General features: G+C 48.1%; 1 pseudogene; it reads left to right on the forward strand.

Annotated features, from left to right (window-relative positions):
- The first annotated feature begins 5,654 nt into the window (after nt 1–5,654).
- On the forward strand, nt 5,655–17,698 carry LOC132431892 (cytochrome P450 4A11-like; annotated as a pseudogene).
- The last annotated feature ends 2,296 nt before the right edge of the window (nt 17,699–19,994 follow it).

A 19,994-nucleotide genomic window follows, 5' to 3' on the forward strand; every position in this document is an offset into this window, starting at 1 on the left:
ACATTGGTGACCACAGAGATTTAGAAGACCAGCAACAAACCTGGCATGGGAGGGGGGGCTCAAGAAGACTTCCTGGGAGATCTGACACTTAAGCTGCCTCTTATAGGATGGGTAGGAGTTAGCCAGGGGGAAAACATCAACTCCATTTGGCTAGACTTTGAGCTCTTCTTGCTGTTAGTGAAGCCCAGGTTATAGATTTGCCCCTCAGACATGATGTTTGCAAGGAAAACAGAGGTCCCTAATACAAGCAATGCTCTTCACCCTAGATAAATATTTCACATATCATTATTTTGCTGGTCAAGGAAGGATAGAAATGCTAACGACAACCCAGCCCAGTGACTAGGGGGAAAACACCATATTTCAAATGCAAAAGTCAGCTCGGTTAGAACATTTATAAAGGAAAATTTGAATTTATATAGGTATAGTAGATATCTCACTTTTTGTAATGAAATACTAGTCATTTCCTACCATAAATTAAAGGTCTAAACTGTATACCACAAGATGCAGTGTTGACTAGTAAGTTTTTATTCATTCGTTGAGTTTAGAAACAAACACTGTATATTATCTCACAACATTAGATATTTTAACCTTGATTAGGGTAGATATATATACAACTCAAATATTGACCTTCTTATTCTTGTTTGATGTATGTGAAATGTGAAAATTATAAAGAAATCTTTGCAAGATGAGAAAACAAAGTCCAGAGGATCTATTAACTACCATTTATTTTAATGAGAGAAAAGTCAATAATATTATAGAGAATAAAATATGGGCTTATAGTTACACTTTTTTATATTTATCATTGTAATTTTTTTTCATTGGAGTATAGTTGCTTTACAGCATTGTGTTAGTTTCTGCTGTACAACGAGTGAATCAGCTGTATGTATACATGTATCCCCTCCCTCTTGGGGCTCTCTCCCACTCCCCCTGCATCCCATCCATCTAGATCATCAAAGAGCACTGAGCTGAGTTCCCTGTGCTATACAGCAGGTTCCCATTAGCTATCTATTTTACACATGGTAGTGTGTATATGTCAATCTTAATGTTCCAATTCATCCCAGCCCCCCTTCCCCTACCATGTCCACACGTCCGTCTTCTATGTCTGCATCTCTATTCCTGCCTTGCAAATAGGTTCATCTGCACCATTTTTCTAGATTCCACATATATGCGTTAATATACAATATTTGTTTTTTTCTTTCCGACTTACTTCACTCTGTATGACAGACTCTAACTCCATCCACGTCTCTACAAATGAACCAATTTCATTCCTTTTTAGAGGTGAATAATATTCCATTGTATATATGTGCCACATCTTCTTTATCGATTCATCTTTCTATGGACACTTAGGTTGCTTCCATGTCCTGACTATTGTAAATAGTGCTGCAATGAACATTGGGGTACATGTCTCTTTTTGAATTATGGTTTTCTCAGGGTATATGCCCAGTAGTAGGATTGCTGGGTCGTATGGTAGTTCTATTTTTAGTTTTTTAAGGAACCTCCATATTGTTCTCCATAGTGGCTGTATCAATTTACATTCCCACCAACAGTGCAAGAGGGTTCCCTTTTCTCCACATCCTCTTCAGCATTTGTTGTTCATAGATTTTTTTGATGACGGCCATTCTGACCAGTGTGAGGTGATACCTCATTGAAGTTTTGATCTGCATTTCTCTGCTAATTAGTGATGCTCAGCATCTTTTCATGTGCCTCTTGGCCATGTGTATACCTTCTTTGGAGAAATGTCTATTTAGGTCTTCTGCCCATTTTTGGATTAGGTTGGTTTTTTTATGATATTGAGCTTCATGAGTTATTTTGGAGATTAATCCTTTGTCAGTTGCTTCATTTGCAAATATTTTCTCCCATTCTGAGGGTTGTCTTTTCATCTTGTTTATGGTTTCCTTTGCTATGCAAAAGCCTGTAAGTTTCATCAGGTCCCATTTGTTTATATTTCCATTTCTCTAGGAGTTGGGTCAAAAAAGATCTTGCTGTGATTTATGTCATAGAGGGTTCTGCTTGTTTTCCTCTAAGAGTTTGATAGTGTCTGGCCTTACATTTAGCTCTTTAATCCATTTTGAGTTTATTTTTGTGTATGGTGTTGGGGAGTGTTCTAATTTCATTCTTTTACATGTAGCTGTCCAGTTTTCCCAGCACCATTTATTGAAGAGGCTGTCTTTTCTCCACTGTACATTCTTGCCTCCTTTAACAAAGATAAGGTGACCATACGTGCATGGGTTTATCTCTGGGGTTTCTATCCTGCTCCATTGATCTATATTTCTGTTTTTGTGCCAGTACCATACTGTGTTGATTACTGTAGCTTTGTAGTATAGTCTGAAGTCAGGGAGCCTGATTCCTCCAGCTCCATTTTTCTTTCTCAAGATTGCTTTGGTTATTTGGGGTCTTTTGTGTTTCCATACGAATTGTTAAATTTTTTTTGTTCTAATTCTGTGAAAACTGCCACTGGTACTTTGATAGGGATTGCATTGAAACTGCAGATTGCTTTGGGTAGTATAGTCATTTTCACAATGTTGATTCTTCCAATCCAAGAACATGGTATATCTCTCCATCTGTTTGTGTCATCTTTGATTTCTTTCATCAGTGTTTTATTGTTTTCTGAGTACAGGTCTTTCCTCCTTAGGTAGGTTTATTCCTAGATATTTTATTCTTTTTGTTGCAATGGTAAATGGGATTGTTTCCTTAATTTCTCTTTCTGATCTTTCATTGTTAGAGTATAGGAATGCAAGAGACTTCTGTGCATTACTTTTGTATCCTGCAACTTTACCAAATTCATTGATGAGTTCTAGGAGTTTTCTGGTGGCATTTTTAGGATTCTCTGTATAGTATCATGTCATCTGCAAACAGGGACAGTTTTACTTCTTTTCCACTTTGGATTCCTTTTATTTCTTTTTCTTCTCTGATTGCCGTGCCTAGGACTTCCAAAACTATGTTGAATAATAGTGGCAATAGTGGACATCATTGTCTTGTTCCTTGTCTTAAAGGAAATGCTTTCAGTTTTTCACCATTGAGAATGATGTTTGCTGTGGGTTTGTCATATATGGCCTTTATTATGTTGAGGTAGGTTCCCTTTATGTCCACTTTCTGGAGAGTTTTTGCAATAAATGGGTGTTGAATTTTGTCAAAAGCTTTTTCTGTATCTATTGAGATGACCATATGTTTTTTATTCTTTAATTTGTTAATATGGTGTATCACATTGCTTGATTTGAGTGTATTGAAGAATTCTTGCATCCCTGCGATAAATCCCACTTGATCATGGTGTATGATCCTTTTAATGTGTTGCTGGATTCTGTTTGCTAGTATTTTGTTGAGGATTTTTGCATCTATAGTCATCAGTGATATTGGTCTGTAATTTTCTTTTTTTGTAGTATCTTTGTCTGGTTTTGGTATCAGGGTAATGGTGGCCTCATAGAATGAGTTTGAGAGTGTTCCTCCCTCTGCAATTTCTTGGAAGAGTTTGAGAAGGATAGGTGTGTTAGCTCTGTTCTAGCTGTTTGACAGAATTGGCCTGTGAAGCCATCTGGTCCTGGGCTTTTGTTTGTTGGAAAATTTTAATTATAGTTTCAATTTCATTACTTGTGATTGGTCTGTTTATATTTTCTATTTCTTCCTTGTTCAGTTTTGGAAGGTTGTACCTTTCTAAGAATTTGTCCATTTCTTCCAAGTTGTCCATTTTATTGGTAGATAGTTGCTTGTAGTAGTCTCTTATGATTCTTTGTGTTTCTGCAGTGTCAGTTGTAATTTCTCCTTTTTCATTTCTAATTTTATTGATTTGAATCCTCTCCCTTTTTTCTTGATGAATCTGGCTAAAGGTTTATCAATTTTGTTTATCTTCTCAAAACAACCAAATTTTAGTTTTATTGATCTTTGCTATTGTTTTCTTCATTCCTATTTCATTTATTTCTGCTCTGATCTTTATGATTTCTTTCCTTCTACTAACTTTGGGCTTTTTTTGTTCTTCTTTCTCTAGTTGCTTTAGGTGTAAGGTTAGATTGTTTATTTGAGATTTCTCTTGCTTCTTGAGGTAAGCTTGTATAGCTATAAACTTCCCTCTTAGAACTGCTTTTGCTGCATCCCATAGGTTTTGGATTGTCGTGTTTTCATTGTCATTTGTCTCTAGGTATTTTTTGATTTCCTCTTTGATTTCTTCAGTGATCTTTTGGTTGTTTAGTAACGTATTGTTTAGCCTCCATGTGTTTGTATTTTTTACGTTTTTTTCCCTGTAATTGATTTCTAGTCTCATAGCATTGTGGTCAGAAAAGATGCTTGATATGATTTCACTTTTCTTAAATTTACTGCAGCTTGATTTGTGACCCAGGATGTGATGTATCCTGGAGAATGTTCTGTGTGCACTTGAGACGAAAGTGTAATCTGCTGTTTATGGATGGAATGTCCTATAAATATCAATTAAATCTATCTAGTATATTGTGTTATTTAAAGCTTGTGTTTCCTTATTAATTTTCTGTTTGGGTAATCTGTCCATTGGTGTAAGTGAGGTGTTAAAGTCCCCCACTATTATTGTGTAACTGTCAATTTCCTCTTTTATAGCTGTTAGCAGTTGCCTTATGTATTGAGGTGCTCCTATGTTGGGTGCATATATATTTATAATTGTTATATCTTCTTCTTGGATTGATCCCTTGATCATTATGTAGTGTCCTTCCTTGTTTCTTGTAACATTCCTTATTTCCTTACTTTAAAATCTACTTTATCTGATATGAGGATTGCTACTCCAGCTTTCTTTTGATTTCCATTTTCATGGAATATCTTTTTCCTTACCTGCAATTTTAGTCTGTATGTTTCCCTAGGTCTGAAGTGGGTCTCCAGTAGAAAGCATATATGTGGGTCTTGTTTTCGTATCCATTCAACAAGCCTATATCTTTTGGTTGGATGATTTAATCCATTCACATTTAAGGTAATTATCGATATGTATGTTACTATTACCATTTTCTTAATTGTTTTGGGTTTGTTTTTTGTTTTCGCTGAGTGGTGCCTACTGCTGAGCCCTCTCTTTCTAGGCAGGTACAGTTATGTTGGAGTATGCACTTGCTCCAAGAAAGACTTTAGTCATTGTTAACAGACGCACTGACACCAAATCTAAGTGCCTCTCCATGATGACCAAGTGGCAATCATGTTTCTCTTACACTGTCACTGCTGATTAAGATTGCCTTTCATGAAAATTTAATTTGTCCTCTTTTCTTCAGCATTTTTTTAATTTCTGAAAAAACACTGTATTCAGGAAAGACTTCATATACAGCAAAAGAAGCTGCACCTATAATATAGCTAACAATATAAAGATTACAAGATTCTCAGCTACCTATTTTATCTAATCCAACAGAAAAATACAAATTAATTCAGTGACTAATAAACAGTAGAGTGAAAACAATGACTCTGAAAGGAATCTTGCTTTAAGTGTCTATCAGCCTCAAAAGGTGACTAAAGCAAGACATCTGAATAAAGATTTCTTTAAATATTAAGTACATTATCCCAAATCTTTTTCAAAAAATATCATATTTCAGTAGTAGCCATCTTTCACTACATTTCAAATTTGTATTCTCTCATTTCTTAAGAAGGAAGACAGGGGTATTCACACAGACATATCACTGCAAACTTAAGAAAATATTTAAGCATCCATACACTCTGTGTGCATTAACCTGCTGGTTAGTTGAAAAAAAGGGTGGGATGGAGTTTTCAGTTGCATTGGACAAATGAAAATGATTCGTGTGGTCATGCACGGTAGTCCACGGCTAGATGATACGACAGACTTAAATTCTGGTCTGTACAATATCACAGTGATAAACAAGATATCACAGAGATACATTATTCAAGGAAGTTTGAAAAAACATTTATTTCCCTGTTTTATTTCAATTTGGTTAAAGTGTTTAAAAATGTAAGCATGTGATAGTTTGCAGGATCCTGGTACAACACAAACTCCCACTTCTATTTATAAATATTATCTTCTCTTTATATTACTTACATTTTGTAACAAAAAAGAGATTGGTTTAAATTTTAAAAACAAAACAAAACATAAAAACCCAACCCTGGAGGCCCAGGTCTGAGCTCTGCCCTCACCTTCACCCTCCCGTAGGTGGGCAGGGCAAGCCTCCCTGACCAGGCTGGGTGCTCAGGGGAGGTCAGCCACCTTCAGGGACAGTCAGCAATCCAGAAGCCGCTGCACCATGAGTGTCTCTGTGCTGAGCACCCCCAGAGCCCTGGGCGGTGTCTCTGGGCTCCTGCAGGTGGCCTCCCTGCTCGGCCTGGTTCTGCTTCTGCTCAAGGCAGCACAGACAGTGGCTGCTCAAAGCCCTCCAGCAGTTCCCGTCTCCTCCTTCCCACTGGCTCTATGGGCACATGCAGGAGGTAGGATGGAGCGGGATGGGGAAGTGGGAGGGCAGGGAGGGCCGGGGCTCTCAGACCATGGTCCTGGTGAGCAAGTCCATGGGATGAAGCCTTGTTGTGGGATGAGCACGTGGCCTCACAAAAGGACCCAGCTTACCTCTCAGGTCTTGGCTCCTCATCCCAGTCTGGGGAGCTCCCTCCCTCCCAGGATCCCGTGCTGGTGTCCTTGGGTCTGTCAGACACGCCTTCCTTAGGGAGATCTGCAGGCTGTCCTGGCAGCCCTGCACTTTGAGGACAGTGGCTCTTCCTTCCTGAGTCTCCCCCGTCTCCAGGCTGAGCAGCTTCAGCTGTTCTCATAGAACAGGCTTCTAGATGCTTCCCTGCCCCATCCCTCAATCGCATCCTCTCTGCCTGGCCCTGAGCTTGCCTCGGAGCACAGACATCAGTCTGATGGATGCTGCCCTGTGGGCTCACTGTTCGTGGAGATGACAGACAGGAATCTAGGAAGGTGTCAGGTCACAGGAAAAGAGACCCAATTGCTGGGTGGGGGGTTACGTCAGCTGTAGGGACAAACTGGCTCGGTTTAAGACTGAGGAATTTTCCAGTCTCCTGATTTCGGTGCTTAAACCCTGACAAGTTGCTGGCACACATGAGCGAGGTTCCCAGGATGATGCCAGGTAAGGAGAACTGACATTTGAGTTGCACCATCCACAGGGTGAGGTCGCCCGCCTGGTGTCCTCCCTCAGTGGACTATGTGCTCTCGGAACCGAGCGTGAAATCCCCCTCACCCCCAGCACCCTGCACGGAGCCTGCGCAGAGGGCTGCCCATCCAGCGTGTGGAGGGACAGGAAGGAGGGAAGGAGCGGCTTGCAGGCTGGGCGGGGGCAGCGCCTACCCACCCAGCACTGGCAGCACTAGCCCGGTCGGCGGGGGGCTCAGAGCCACGTCAGGGGCCACCTGGAGAGGGGCTCATCAAGGGTTTGTGGACTGAACAAATGCTTTCTCTGCAGCGTGATTAGAGTAGAGTGGAGCTAAAGACGGGAACCGGAAACAGCTCGAGCCCCACGTGGGCTGGCCCAGTACCTCTCTCCCCTCTCCTTCCTAATCTCCTGCACCCCAGCTTACTCAGCGTCCTCCCCGCCTGCCTGGGCATTCTGGCCTCTGGGACTCTGCTCCCATGTGCCCTTTACCTGGAATGATCTTGTCCCTCATATGTCTGTCTACAAGGGCCCAACTCCAAGCCACCTCCTCCAAAATGTCTTTCTGGGTCTCCCAGGAGTGGAGGAGACAACCCTTTTTCCCTTGCCTGTCCTTCTCTTAAGGCAGTGCTAACCGGATTCAGCTAGTTTTGTCTGCAGTGTCATAGCTGTGAGCTCCTTCTGGGAGACCCTGCCTCTGGTTCATCTTTGTAACCTGAGAGCATCTGGGTAAATGATGACTGAACGAATAAATACATGCATGAAAAAGAGCTTTCTAATGTCCAGGTCCGAGTTAGGGCCCCTTCCCCAGAGCTTCCCCAGAGGCCTGGTCTTCCCTCGATCACACATTCATGAGCCCCTACGGTTGTCATGTCCTCAATCTCGCTGTCTCCTCCTGGAGGCTCCAAACAGACAAGCATCTACAGCCGCATCCTAATTCAGTGCCTTAAACCAGTGCCTGGCACATAGTAGATGCTCAGTAAATACGTGCTCAGTGAAGGAACCCATCCCACAGTAGGCAAGTTGCCTCAGAGCTGGTGAGTCCTGATGGTAGAAGGATGCAGGCAGAGATTAGATACCAAAGTGGCAGGGGGATGCTTTGAGTTACACAGAAGCCATTGAATTAAAGACGAGGTGACTGCATGGAACATGCCTAGGACCAAATGTTGATGAGAAATCCAGAGGTGATAAAACGAAGCTGAATCTGCAAGGTTAAGGAGAGGCAGTTGCTCTGTGACTAAGAGGAGGGGCACACCAGGTAGAGGAAAGAACCTGGGCAGAGGCCTAGAAGTGTGAGCAGGTGGGGCCAGTGCAAGGCGCACTGACAGCAGCATCTTTGGGGGCAGAGCAATGGGTCCTGTGGACTCGCCAGCCCAGCAGGAGGCAAGAATAGAGAGGGTAAAGCCAGAAAGCAAGGGCCTTTGTGGTCCACACTGAGGAATTTCAAGAGATTCCTTTAGGTGGTGGAAAGTGTACACAAGTTTCTGGACACTGGTAAATGAAAATGGGATAAAACAATCCGCATATCAAAACCTTAGTTCAATACCATTTCCATATATACATCCAGAATCTGTGTACACACGCAATATGTAAAATAATATGATACAAACACAGTTTAGTATATAATTTTTCTCACTTATCCATATGCATCCGACACTGTTTCAAATTAACAAACATTTATATGTATGCTGGGGTACTACTGAAAATATATAACAACCAGTATGGCAAAATGAAATTAATATATAAATTTAATTTTTATAATATATTTTATTCTCTAAATAAACAAAATTCTATGACAAAACTACTTACCAAGTGATACGAATTATCATAAATTGCTCATGCAAATGTTGTACGAATCACCTCCCAAAGTTCTCTACACCAGGGAGTGAATCCCTGATGTAAGTTTCTGTAGGCAGTTCGTACTGGTGGCCCAGGGCTCTACCCGACAAGGGGACAGAATGTGGTCTTAGGACAAAGGTGGACAGCCAGCAGGTCTGGGGCAGAGCCCAGGTCAGAAGAAATAGTTCCAAACTCCTAGTTCTGCTGATCGATCCAGAACGATCTCCCTGTACCCATCCTGCCCTACACCCCCACTCCAGCACTGGAACTCAGAGAAGGGTTTTATTGATTTATCTTTCCCTTGGGGACAGTTCCAAGACGAGACCGAGCTGCGACCCCTACTGAAGAGGGTAGAGAAGTACCCAAGTGCCTGTGCTCGCTGGCTGTGGGGGACGAAAGCCCTGGTGTTGATCTATGACCCTGACTACATGAAGGTGGTCCTGGGGAGATCAGGTGAGAGGGAAACCCACATCCCAGCAGGAGAAAGTCTTCCCTCTCGGGTACATGGCCCTGGATCTGTGAAATTCCAGAAGAAACTGGCACTACAGCCATCAGTACCTGGCTCCCTACCAGCCGTCCTTGCAGCCCACAAGCCAGACTAAGGCCAGCATCACTCACGCACAGTGAGTGCTTCAACACCCGGGTGGGGCTGGCTTCTCTTTCCTGTCTTACTTTCTTTCTTGTTTTAACCCAACTGAGATAATCCCGGGTCTGGAAGACAGCTCCCTGTCCACACTGATGTAGGTTTGGCACCTCTCACTGTTGCCTGTCCTGGGTCATGAAATGGCCAAACCACCACAAACTGGAGGAAACCACAGGCTCCTTTCTTACTCTGTGGCGCTGAGCAGAGCCTATCTTTCTTGCCGATTCACCGTCTTAGTCCTGTGGGTGTTCTGCTGCTGGGACACTGAGTCTGCCTTCCTGGGCCCACAGTGACCATCAGGACAGAGAGAGTCAGGGATGGGAGGCAAGAGGGAGGTGGCTAGAGACAGACTGCCAGCTGACCAGCATGAGGAATGGGAGCTGCCACAGCTGCTCTGGGGGCTGCCTGCCTTGTTCAGTGCCCTCCACTTCCCTTCCTTCCCTTTCAGACCCAAAGTCTCACGATGCCTACAGAATGCTGATCCCCTGGATTGGTAAGTACATTTAAATACAACTGCAGTCCACCCACCAGTTAGGTTTACCAAGAGCTGCCTCTTTGGTAATGGAGAACAACGGGTACGAGGCATCCTGTCACCACCTCATCTCTCAGTCAAGCCTCATTTCTCTCCTTCCAGTGAAACTCTCACCCTTTGTAATGGTGCTGAGAGCCCTCCTGAAGCTCAGCCTCTTCTTCATCACTTCTCAGTCCTCTGCGATATTCTCAGCCTGACTATTAACTAATTCCTTCTATCACCTGCCCCCCTACTCTTCTTCAACCTCTGTCTCGCAGCTGTCATAATCACATCCTATGGACCAGCCATTCTGGAAATTCACATTCCTGAACTGTACTAGCCTTTCCTACCTTTGCCCATGATGTGCCTTCTCCTGACACCCTTGGTTCCTCCCAAGTTGTCCCTAGTCGTCCCTCTGATCCAGGCTCCCCGACCCACACACACACCCATCTGTGGCCCAGGGAAAGGTTTGCTTTTGTTGGAGGGGCAGACGTGGTTCCAGCACCGGCGGATGCTGACCCCAGCCTTCCACTACGACATCCTGAAGCCCTACGTGGGTCTCATGGCCGACTCTGTCCGAGTGATGCTGGTGAGTCTATCCCTCGTCACCTGGACCCACTCACATCCAGCACTGCTGACAAAGTCCACTCTCAGACCCTTGTGTCCCTCAGGTGTCCATCAGACCCAGCCCCCAGAATGGTGCATTCAGAACGTACTCTGAGACAGAGCTCACCAAAACTAGATGGGACAGAGGGGTACCCTGGCAGCAGCTTGGATCCACAATTTGCTCTGAGGTAAGGGAAATCAGGGCCATGGTGTATTCAGGGTCCACTCTCCTCTCATCTCCACATCTTCAACAGAGAAGATTAGAGCAAGGGTCATTCCCCTGGACAGCGGTGCAAGCCGCCCCCGTATGCCCTGGACAATGGCAGCTTCAGTGGCAGAGTAGAGTTCCCAGGATGTCACTCAGGTAGGCTCTGGCCTGGGGCCCAGGGCTTCTGCATGGATTGAGCCACTCACGGGAGGAAATGAGGCCAGGTCTACATGCACAGAGCTGGGTCTTGACAAGCATCACCTCTGATCTAGACTGGGCACCACCTGATCTCAGCTAACACTGGATGAATGAAAGGAATTGAAGCATATCATGTCCCCTCCTAAGAGCCCCAATAGAGCCCCTTACGCTTTTACTTTACTTGAAATATTTGCTTACTAGTGTTGAACATGGTGTCCAGTTCAGATCTCAGAACCCCTAAGTTTCCCCCTCTGTCCCATAAAAAAGTATGGTTTCTGGTCTGCCACAAGGTGGTCATCATCATACTCTATTCTTAAAATTCAAAACTAATTCAGAATATTATGAGAGAACATGATTAATTATATAATAACAGATTCTGAGAAAATAGGCATCACATTACACATGTGTGATACAGCCTTAAATTGCTAAAACAAATCTGCTTAGAAACAGAGGAAATCTCATCCAAATATTTAGCGAGACAGAGAGAGAGCCTGGCCTTGTCAGCACAGGCCTTCTGGGGGAGCAGAGCAGGGTCAATGTCCCCCTCCCATTACAGGACAAGTGGGAGGAGCTCGTCAGCCTGGACTCGCATCTGGAGGTCCTTGGACACGTCTCCTTGATGACCCTGGACACCATCATGAAGTGCACCTTCAGCCACCAGGGCAGCATCCAGACAGACAGGTCAGTGACAACCTTTCAACGGCAGGGTCCTTGTTCTCACCAGCTGGGGAGGACTTACCTGAGAGGCAGTTAGGGCAGCGTGGACGCTTATGAGCTCTAAAAGCAATATTCTGCAGAGAGACATGGACCATGGTCAAATCCCTGATCCTGGGAAACGGAGAAGCCTGGCCACTCAGGCCACTTGTAAAGGACAGAGGGTCTCCTGGGCTGTAAGGCAGAAATGACAAAGCCTCAGTGCTGCCTGTCCCCGCTGACTGAGGAATCCCCACCCGGAGCCCCACTCCGTCTCCAGGTCAGAGGCTCCCTCCACCTCAGTCTCCTCTGCATCCTCTCCCTTCAGGAACATCCAATCCAACATCCAGGCCATCAGGGAATCTCAACAATCTGATTTTTTCCCAAGTGAGGAATCTCTTCCACCAGAACGACATCATCTACAGGCTGACTCCTGAAGGCCGCTGGAGCCACTGGGCCTGCCAATTGGCCCATCAACACACAGGTTCTGCTCCTCCTTCTGGGTGGCTCCTCCCCTGGCCTTGACCCCTCAGGCAGGGCCCAGACTCCTGCTTCCTCTTCAGGGGCTGGCACACACCCACACTGGGTACTTCCTGGTGCAGGGGTTGGGACCCGAGACGTCAGGGTGTCAGGTGAGGTGCAGGGAGACACATGTGTCACCACGTTGCTGACGGTGGAATGAGACCCCCTCCCAGCATCATCCAGGCAGAGCCTCCGTGGGCTGTGCTATTGAGGGGATTCCCGACCTGGATCAGACGATGCTGGAGCTCTCTGCCCTGACATGTGCGCCCATTCCCACCCTCGTCCTCATCCACCTGGTACCCAGATTGGGCCTGAGGGGCAGATAGGGCTACGGTGGGTGCTGCATCTGGGCCCCCAGGAGCCCTCAGCTCTGCCTGGGAACCACTGTTCTGGGACAGATGGAGTGATCCAGCTGAGGAAGGCTCACCTGCAGAAGGAGGGAGAGCTGGAGAAGGTGAGGAGCAAGAGGCACCTGGATTTCCTGGACATCCTCCTCTTCGCCAGAGTGAGTGTGGGCAGGAGAGGCCTGAGGCTTTGCCCAGAAGCACAGAGGCAGGGCAGACCCTGCACTCCCCCTGCCTCCGCAGATGGAGAATGGGAGCAGCTTGTCTGACAGGGAGCTCCGTGCCGAAGTGGATACGTTCATGTTTGAGGGTCACGACATCACAGCCAGTGGCATCTCCTGGACCCTCTATGCTCTGGTCTCCCACCCTGAGCATCAGCAGAGGTGCCAGGAAGAGATCCAGAGCCTCCTGGGGGATGACGCATCCATCACCTGGTGAGTGCCCAGCAGGTGGGAGGACCTCGCCCCTCCGCGAGTGGAGGACCCCTGGTTGTCTGGCTCTGCCGCTCTCAAATGGGCTGCCTTTCAGGGACCACCTGGAACAGATGCCCTACACCACCATGTGCATCAAGGAGGCACTGCGACTCTATCCACCAGTGCCATTCATTGGCAGATATCTGAGCAAGCCCATCACCTTCCCTGTTGGACCCTCCTTACCTGCAGGTATGAACTTCACCCACACCCACTAAACTAAGCACTCTGCAAGACCACACAGAAGATCAGAAATCCACATGGGCTTGCCAAGTTCCAGGATGACATGACTATTATCTCCGCCTCAAGATAATTAATATTTACTCTGTGGTTTGGACGACTTTTGAAAAATGCTTGACACAGAACTTGAACCAACAAAAGCTCAATAAGCAAATGTCAGTTCCTGAATGTGGTTATAATGGAGGGCTAAAATTCTAATTCCTGAGACGTGAGGCTTAAGAGAGAAGCAGACAGAAATAGGTGGACATGTGGTTCTTTCCATGTGGGGTCTATGTAAACAAGGGAGCTCAGGGAATGCACTGTCATGGGTCAGATGGTCCAGTCTCTGAGGAGCCCTCAGGTGGATGGCCGAGAGCAGCTGATGATCAGGTCTGAGAGCCCTGCTGTGGTTGGAAGCTACCAAATGGCTCACCTCCCAGTGGGTCTGAATCCCAACCCAGCCACCTCCTCTCTGTGGGATCACAGACACATCCCTCAACCTCTTGGAGGCTCAGGTGCCTCATCTGCACATGCGGATAGGAGTGCCTTCCTTGAGGGCTGCTGTGAGGATTAGATGAGTTAATGCACAACCCCGAGGGCTCATGATGACACCTGATAACTGTGAGTTTTCATGTGAGGCGATCCTGATACTAAGCCTCCAATTCTTTTCCTTCTCAGTCCTGGCCATGGTTACCTGCTCCTAATCTGTGCTCATGTGCTTGGTCACCTCCAGCCCACCTGTCTTGCAAGAGCACCACTTCATTCAGAGGGATGGAGGGTGGCTCTCATGGTGGCTCCCAGGCCTTCTGTGCACATTGCCCCTGTTGCCATGGGTACCATCGGTCTTCTCTCTCTCCTCCCTGCCCCACAGGAATCCCGCTCTCCCTCTCCTTTTATGGGCTTCACCACAACCCGAAGGTGTGGCCGAAACCAGAGGTATGATGGCCATGGGAGGAGGGGATGGGATGCTCCCTCCAGACCAGCACCACCCCTGCTCCCCTCGGGGATTCTTGTCCCCTGGTGGATTGGTGCAAGGAGCTTGACCCCACCTGTCCTGGCCCCGGTGCTCTCTCTGCAGGTGTTTGACCCATCCCGGTTTGCACCAGGTTCTGATCGACACAGGGCTTTCCTGCTCTTCTCAGGAGGATCCAGGTGAGGCCTTCTGTACCTGGGGCAGCCAGGTGTCACTGGGTGCTACCTGATGTGTGTGACTGTCTACATTCATATGTGGTATATGCAGTTATGTCCCTGTGTGTTGGTGTGTTGAGAAGGCAGCATGTGTCCCCATGTACAAGAAGGCCTTCAGGACAGGCCACGGAGACCTTGACCTCCTGACTTCCGCAACGACCAGCCACATTGCCATGGCCGTGGCCGCTCCAAAGTATTCCAGGGTTTTCCTCACTTTAGGTGAGTGACTTTCAGCTTTAGAATTTTTCATGAAAGGTAAACTTCAGATGTTTGCTTTTCCCGATTATCAGTCATCTTAGAAGGTGGTTTTCTCTCTCGGCACATTTCTAGTCCAGCTCACTGCATTTTTCACTTAATTCACCAATCCACCTCTCACTGTATCAGCAGTCGTGTTTGCATGGGTTTGGATTTCCAGCTGCCTTCCTTGTCCTGAGGTTTCAATCCATGTATGTGATCACCTACAGTTTCTGTTGTTTGAAGAAAGTTACACAGCAGTGTGTAGTCTCTATCTCTGCAGTTGAAGCCAACAAAGTCATGACTGCTTATTAATATAAACAAAACACCTTTTCTAGTTGCCGTAATTCTTTATATGTAGCGGGAATTATACACCATAGTCCAAGAATCTACAGAGTCTAACATTGGCAAAAAGGCATAAAATTAAAGGCAATCAAGTGCTTTTGAAAGAAAACTCACTATTTTGTAATTGACACCTGCATTTGAGAAGTTTGTGGCATGTAAAATATAAAGGACACTTGAAATAGCTGTTAAGCTGGACGATTCACTCCAAAATGACTCCTGTGAAAATCTTCAACAGTATAGGTCCCCTGCCGAAATAGTAACTTCCATTACTTAGTAACGACTTAGTAAAACAAGTTTTTCTGAATCTAAAATTCTGTGAAATTTTCAGTTGGTGAATCAACCTTCACAGAACAGGCTTGAAGCAAACATGCTTGCAGAATTGGCTCTGGGATTTGGTTTCTGCCAGGGTCTTTCTCCGCTGTAGACACAGGCTGCACATCATGTCTCTGCCACTAGAGGACAGCAGGTACCTGGCAACTCAATTCCTAGGTCAGAATAAACATTTAATTTTATTCCAATTTTTTTTTCAATTCAATTAACTTTGTTCAAATAGAAAGCTATTTATTAAGCCTGCCTCTGTGTGCCAAGTCATGTATTAGGAGATGGGAACCCAGAAACATAAGGCACTTTCCCTGCTTCCAAGAGTTCACAGTCAAGAAACCACTACCGCTATTCAAGACAGACATGCGACGTTTCCATAGTGTAGTGGTCAGTACGTTGGCCTTACAAGACAGACATCATGCATTCATCCACTCTTTCACTCATTCATTCATTCACTGAGCAGATTGTGGAATGTTCCATGTTTCTGGCACTGTCTGGTCACGGGACGGCGATGTGTCCTTGAGTTAACAGTAAAGCTGCTTGGGGATGTGGGAGAAAGAGGTGCAGGCGGCAGAGGCGAGAGGCCAGACGGTCACTAGACTGAGTCTTGAGCATGTGGCCGGCAGAGGCGGGGGGAGGGGACCTCAACAGCAGCGGAGCGAGGAAGAGGGGCTGGACAGGTGCGAGGTGAGTGAGGAGCAGCCCAGAGAGCGCTGTGACGCCAGCTGAGGCCCCGCGACGTGTCCTCCCTGTGATGGAGGGCGCAGCAGACCCCGAGCCGCCGTGGCTGCAGTAGAGGGAGGGGAGGCAAGGAGACTGGAAAGGCCAGTGAGGAGCCCACGGGATGGGAGGAGGGGCCTTGCTGGAGTAGAATGGGAAGGCTCCAGGGGCGGGTTGACTGCGGGGCTGCGGGGAGACAGGAGGCCGGAGCATTAACTGGGAGGCAAGTGGTCCAGCAGGTCGAGGGGCACTAACCCGTGGCCACTCCAAGAAGCCTGGTTGCCATCCTGACTTCCTTACACAACTCCGTCCTGTCCTGTCTGGGGACTGGGGCCCCTGCTTGTCTGCCATGGGTGGTGAGGGCCTGAGAGTTGCCCACACCCCCCTAGAGTGCCCTGGCCTGGACAGAAACCAGAAACGGCCTGTGGACGAGTGAACAAAGTACTAATTCACATTTACTGATTCACGTGACTTGACCCTGTGGCTTAGAGCGCCGTCGCTCCCCAACAGGACTTGCTACTGCTGAGAGCAGAAGTAGGAGTTAGGAGCTAGTCCTGGAGAGAGGTGGCCTTTGTAAGGGTCAGGGGGAGAGGGGGGACCGAGGCTTGGGCGGCACGTTCAGTGTGACCCGTAAGGAAGGGATCGGGGCTGGGCCACGTGGCGGAGAGCCCTGAATGCCCTGTGCCCGGCAGGGGTTAGAAGCCTCTGCTCACTTCCTTTTCCCTCCCTGACCCAGGAACTGCATCGGGAAGCAGTTTGCCATGAATGAGATGAAGGTGGCCGTGGCCCTGACCTTGCTTCGCTTTGAGCTGGCACCCGATCCCTCCAGGGTCCCTGTTCCCATTCCAAGAGTTGTGCTGAAGTCCAAGAATGGGATCCACTTGCAGCTCAGGAAGCTCCTGTAATGCTTGTTGGAGACAAGGACGAGCTCTGAGGGCCCCTGCCTGCCAACCTGTCTCACTGTCACTCTCTCCCATCCTTGCCTCTGTGCCCACTTCCTGCTTCCATCTGCCCACCTGCCGGCCTACCTCATGTCCTGCCTCCTGCCCGTCAGACGTTCTGCCCTCCTCCTCTCACCTTTCTCCAGGCTCCCTATCTGCTTATCTCTCCATCTGTCTCTGACCCACCTGTGCCTCTGACTGTCCACCTAAACCCTGATCGCCTGCCCTCCTCCAGTCTGTCTACTCTTTCCTTGTCTTTCGCCCCTTCTGCCTGCCTGTCTGTCCCTGAATTCACTTCCTTTTGCTGCTAAAACAATTGACCACAGCCTTAAGGACTTCGAACAACACAGTTATTCTCTGACAGCTCTGGAGTCAGAAGCCGGAAGTGGGTTTCCCTGGACACAGCCAAGGTGTTGGCAGGGCCCCGCCAGTGCAGGGATGTAGGAGAGGATCCCTCCCTTTGCCTTTTCCCACATCTAGAGCTGCAATCCTTGCATTCCTTGGCTCCTGGGCCCTCCTCCATATTGAAATCCATCAGCTTCTTCAAATGTCCCCCTGCTTCTGTCTTCACATCGCCTTCTCTTTCATAAGGCCCTCTGTGATTACACAGGCCCACTCAGATAAAACAGGCTTGGGCTTCCCTGGTGGCGCAGTTGTTGAGAGTCCGCCTGCTGATGCAGGGGACATGATTTGTGCCCTGGTCTGGGAAGATCCCACATGCCGCGGAGCGGCTGGGTCCGTGAGCCATGGCCGCTGAGCCTGCGCCTCCGGAGCCTGTGCTCCGCAACGGGAGAGGCCACAGCGGTGAGAAGCCCGCGTACTGCAAAAAAAACAAAACAAACAAACAAACAAAAACAAAAACAAAAACAAAAAACAGGCTTGTTCTCTGGCTCTGGGTATTAGCACACGGACACCCTGGGCAGCCGTTACTGTAGCTGCTGAGTCCTGCGTGACTCCCATCGCCTTGGGCCCCCGATCACTCCCGTGTGTTACGGGTCTGCCCATTTGTCACTCACCTGGCTTCCCCTCTTTCCCACTCCCTGGATAAATTCACAATGTCATATGGAGCGTGCGTGTCTTCCCTTGCAAGGAACTGGATCGAATGAAAGAGAGAGAGAAGGGGAGGGAAGGCAGAGGAGACGAGGAGAGGACATGACCCCTGGTCTGTGGGCCCAGAACCCCAGCAGGACAAGCGTGTCCCAGCGCCCCTGCAGCCTCACACTCTGGGGTCCCTCACGCCCTACAACCCGCCTGTCACCTGAGGCTCCCACGGCAGCTGAGTCAGGAGAAAGGGCTCGTCTCCAAAGGCTCAGAGGGAAGAAGCTCACCCTGGGCACCCGTCAGGGAAGGAGCCTCCCTGCTGTTGTGTGGTAGCTTCCTCGCTACATCCTTAGAGGGGCCCAGCCAGAGCCCATCCTGCCCTGAGCAAAGAAGCCTTACAGACTTGGCTCAGCAGGAGGGCCTCAGGAACCAATCCTTCACCCCAAATGAGATTTGAGAAGAGCCCAGCCCAGATTCGAGAAGCACTGGCCATGTCACCAGCCCCCGGCAGCCCTTCCTCACACGCAAGGCCTGCAGGCTTCTCAGAGGCCCGAGTGGGCAGCTGTGCAGGAGGGTCTGGGAGGACCAGCTGGGCACGAGGCTTGGCTGCTTGGAGAGGATGTCAGACCCGAAGCAGAGAACCAGCCGGTGCACCTCCCCCACAGGACAGCCCCTTGCAGTCCCCGGCGTGTCTGCCCAGCCCCTGAGCAAGGACAGGCTTCTTCAACCCTGGTGCTCCTGGAGACCTCAGGGGGACTGGTCCTCCTGACCCTGACCAGCGCCAGGCCCCTCGCACTCCTCCACCAGCCTCTCTGCACCAGCCCTGCTCTCTTGCTGCTTCTGCACACAGGTCCTCCTCCCGTCCCACCCCTGCCCTTCCTAACCCAGGGCCCCGGATGCCAGAGGAGACCCCCCTGCAGTCCTGTGCTGTGCTGTGATGCCGCCATGTGCCTCCTGAAGGGGACGTCTCCCCCAGCCTCTGCCTGCTGCTGGAACCTTCTGTCCAGTCCCCTCCCCGTTCCTAGGTCACAGGTCTAGTTCACTCAGCTCCAAGGAAGGGCCAGGTGGACATATATGCACTACCAAATGTCAAATAGATGGCTAGTGGGAAGCAGCCGCATAGCACAGGGAGATCAGCTCGGTGCTTTTTGACCACCTAGACGGGTGGGATAGGGAGGGTGGGAGTGAGATGCAAGAGGGAGGGGATACAGGGATATATGTATACATATAGCTGATTCACTTTGTAGTACAGCAGAAACTAACACAACATTGTAAAGCAATTATACTCCAATAAAGATGTTTAAAAAAAAAGTTGGGGTCATGAGTACACTCTGTGCCTGACCGGGTGTGGGGCAGGAGAGTTAGCTGGGACTGTCCTGGGCAGGAAGCTTGGCAGGTCCCCTGGCGTCAGGGGGTGCAGAAGGGCTCGGGCTGGTCACTCTGACAGCATGGGCCAATGGGCACTCACTCACTTTACTGTTCCTAGTGCTGGACCTAGTTGCTGAACCAACAAAGGAAAGTCTAGTTGCTCACAATCTCGGGGGAAGCAGAGGCAGAGACCTGAGAGGAACCTGAGAGGGGGTGAAAGGTTGTGCTGCAAGGGGGTATGTGTAGGTTGTTAGTCACCTCTGACCTTCAGTTAGAACAGCCCAGAATGTGGCCCTATAGGTTATATGTGAAGCACCTGTCATGAGGACAGGCAAAGGAAGAGGCTCTTGGGACAGAAGTTAAACTTGGTGGGGGAGCAGGTCAGGAGGAAACTCAAGGCTCCTAAGAGAGCTTGCTTCCAAGTAATTCTTCATGGAAATCTTTGGTGTTTTACTTTCTGAATTACGGGCACTGGATTAGATCTTGGGAAAGAGAATCATGAAACAGGGATGTAAGAGACAGAAAATGAAGGTTTCCCCA

The sequence above is a fragment of the Delphinus delphis genome, chromosome 1 (genome assembly GCF_949987515.2).
Source record: "Delphinus delphis chromosome 1, mDelDel1.2, whole genome shotgun sequence".
Lineage (NCBI taxonomy): Eukaryota > Metazoa > Chordata > Mammalia > Artiodactyla > Delphinidae > Delphinus > Delphinus delphis.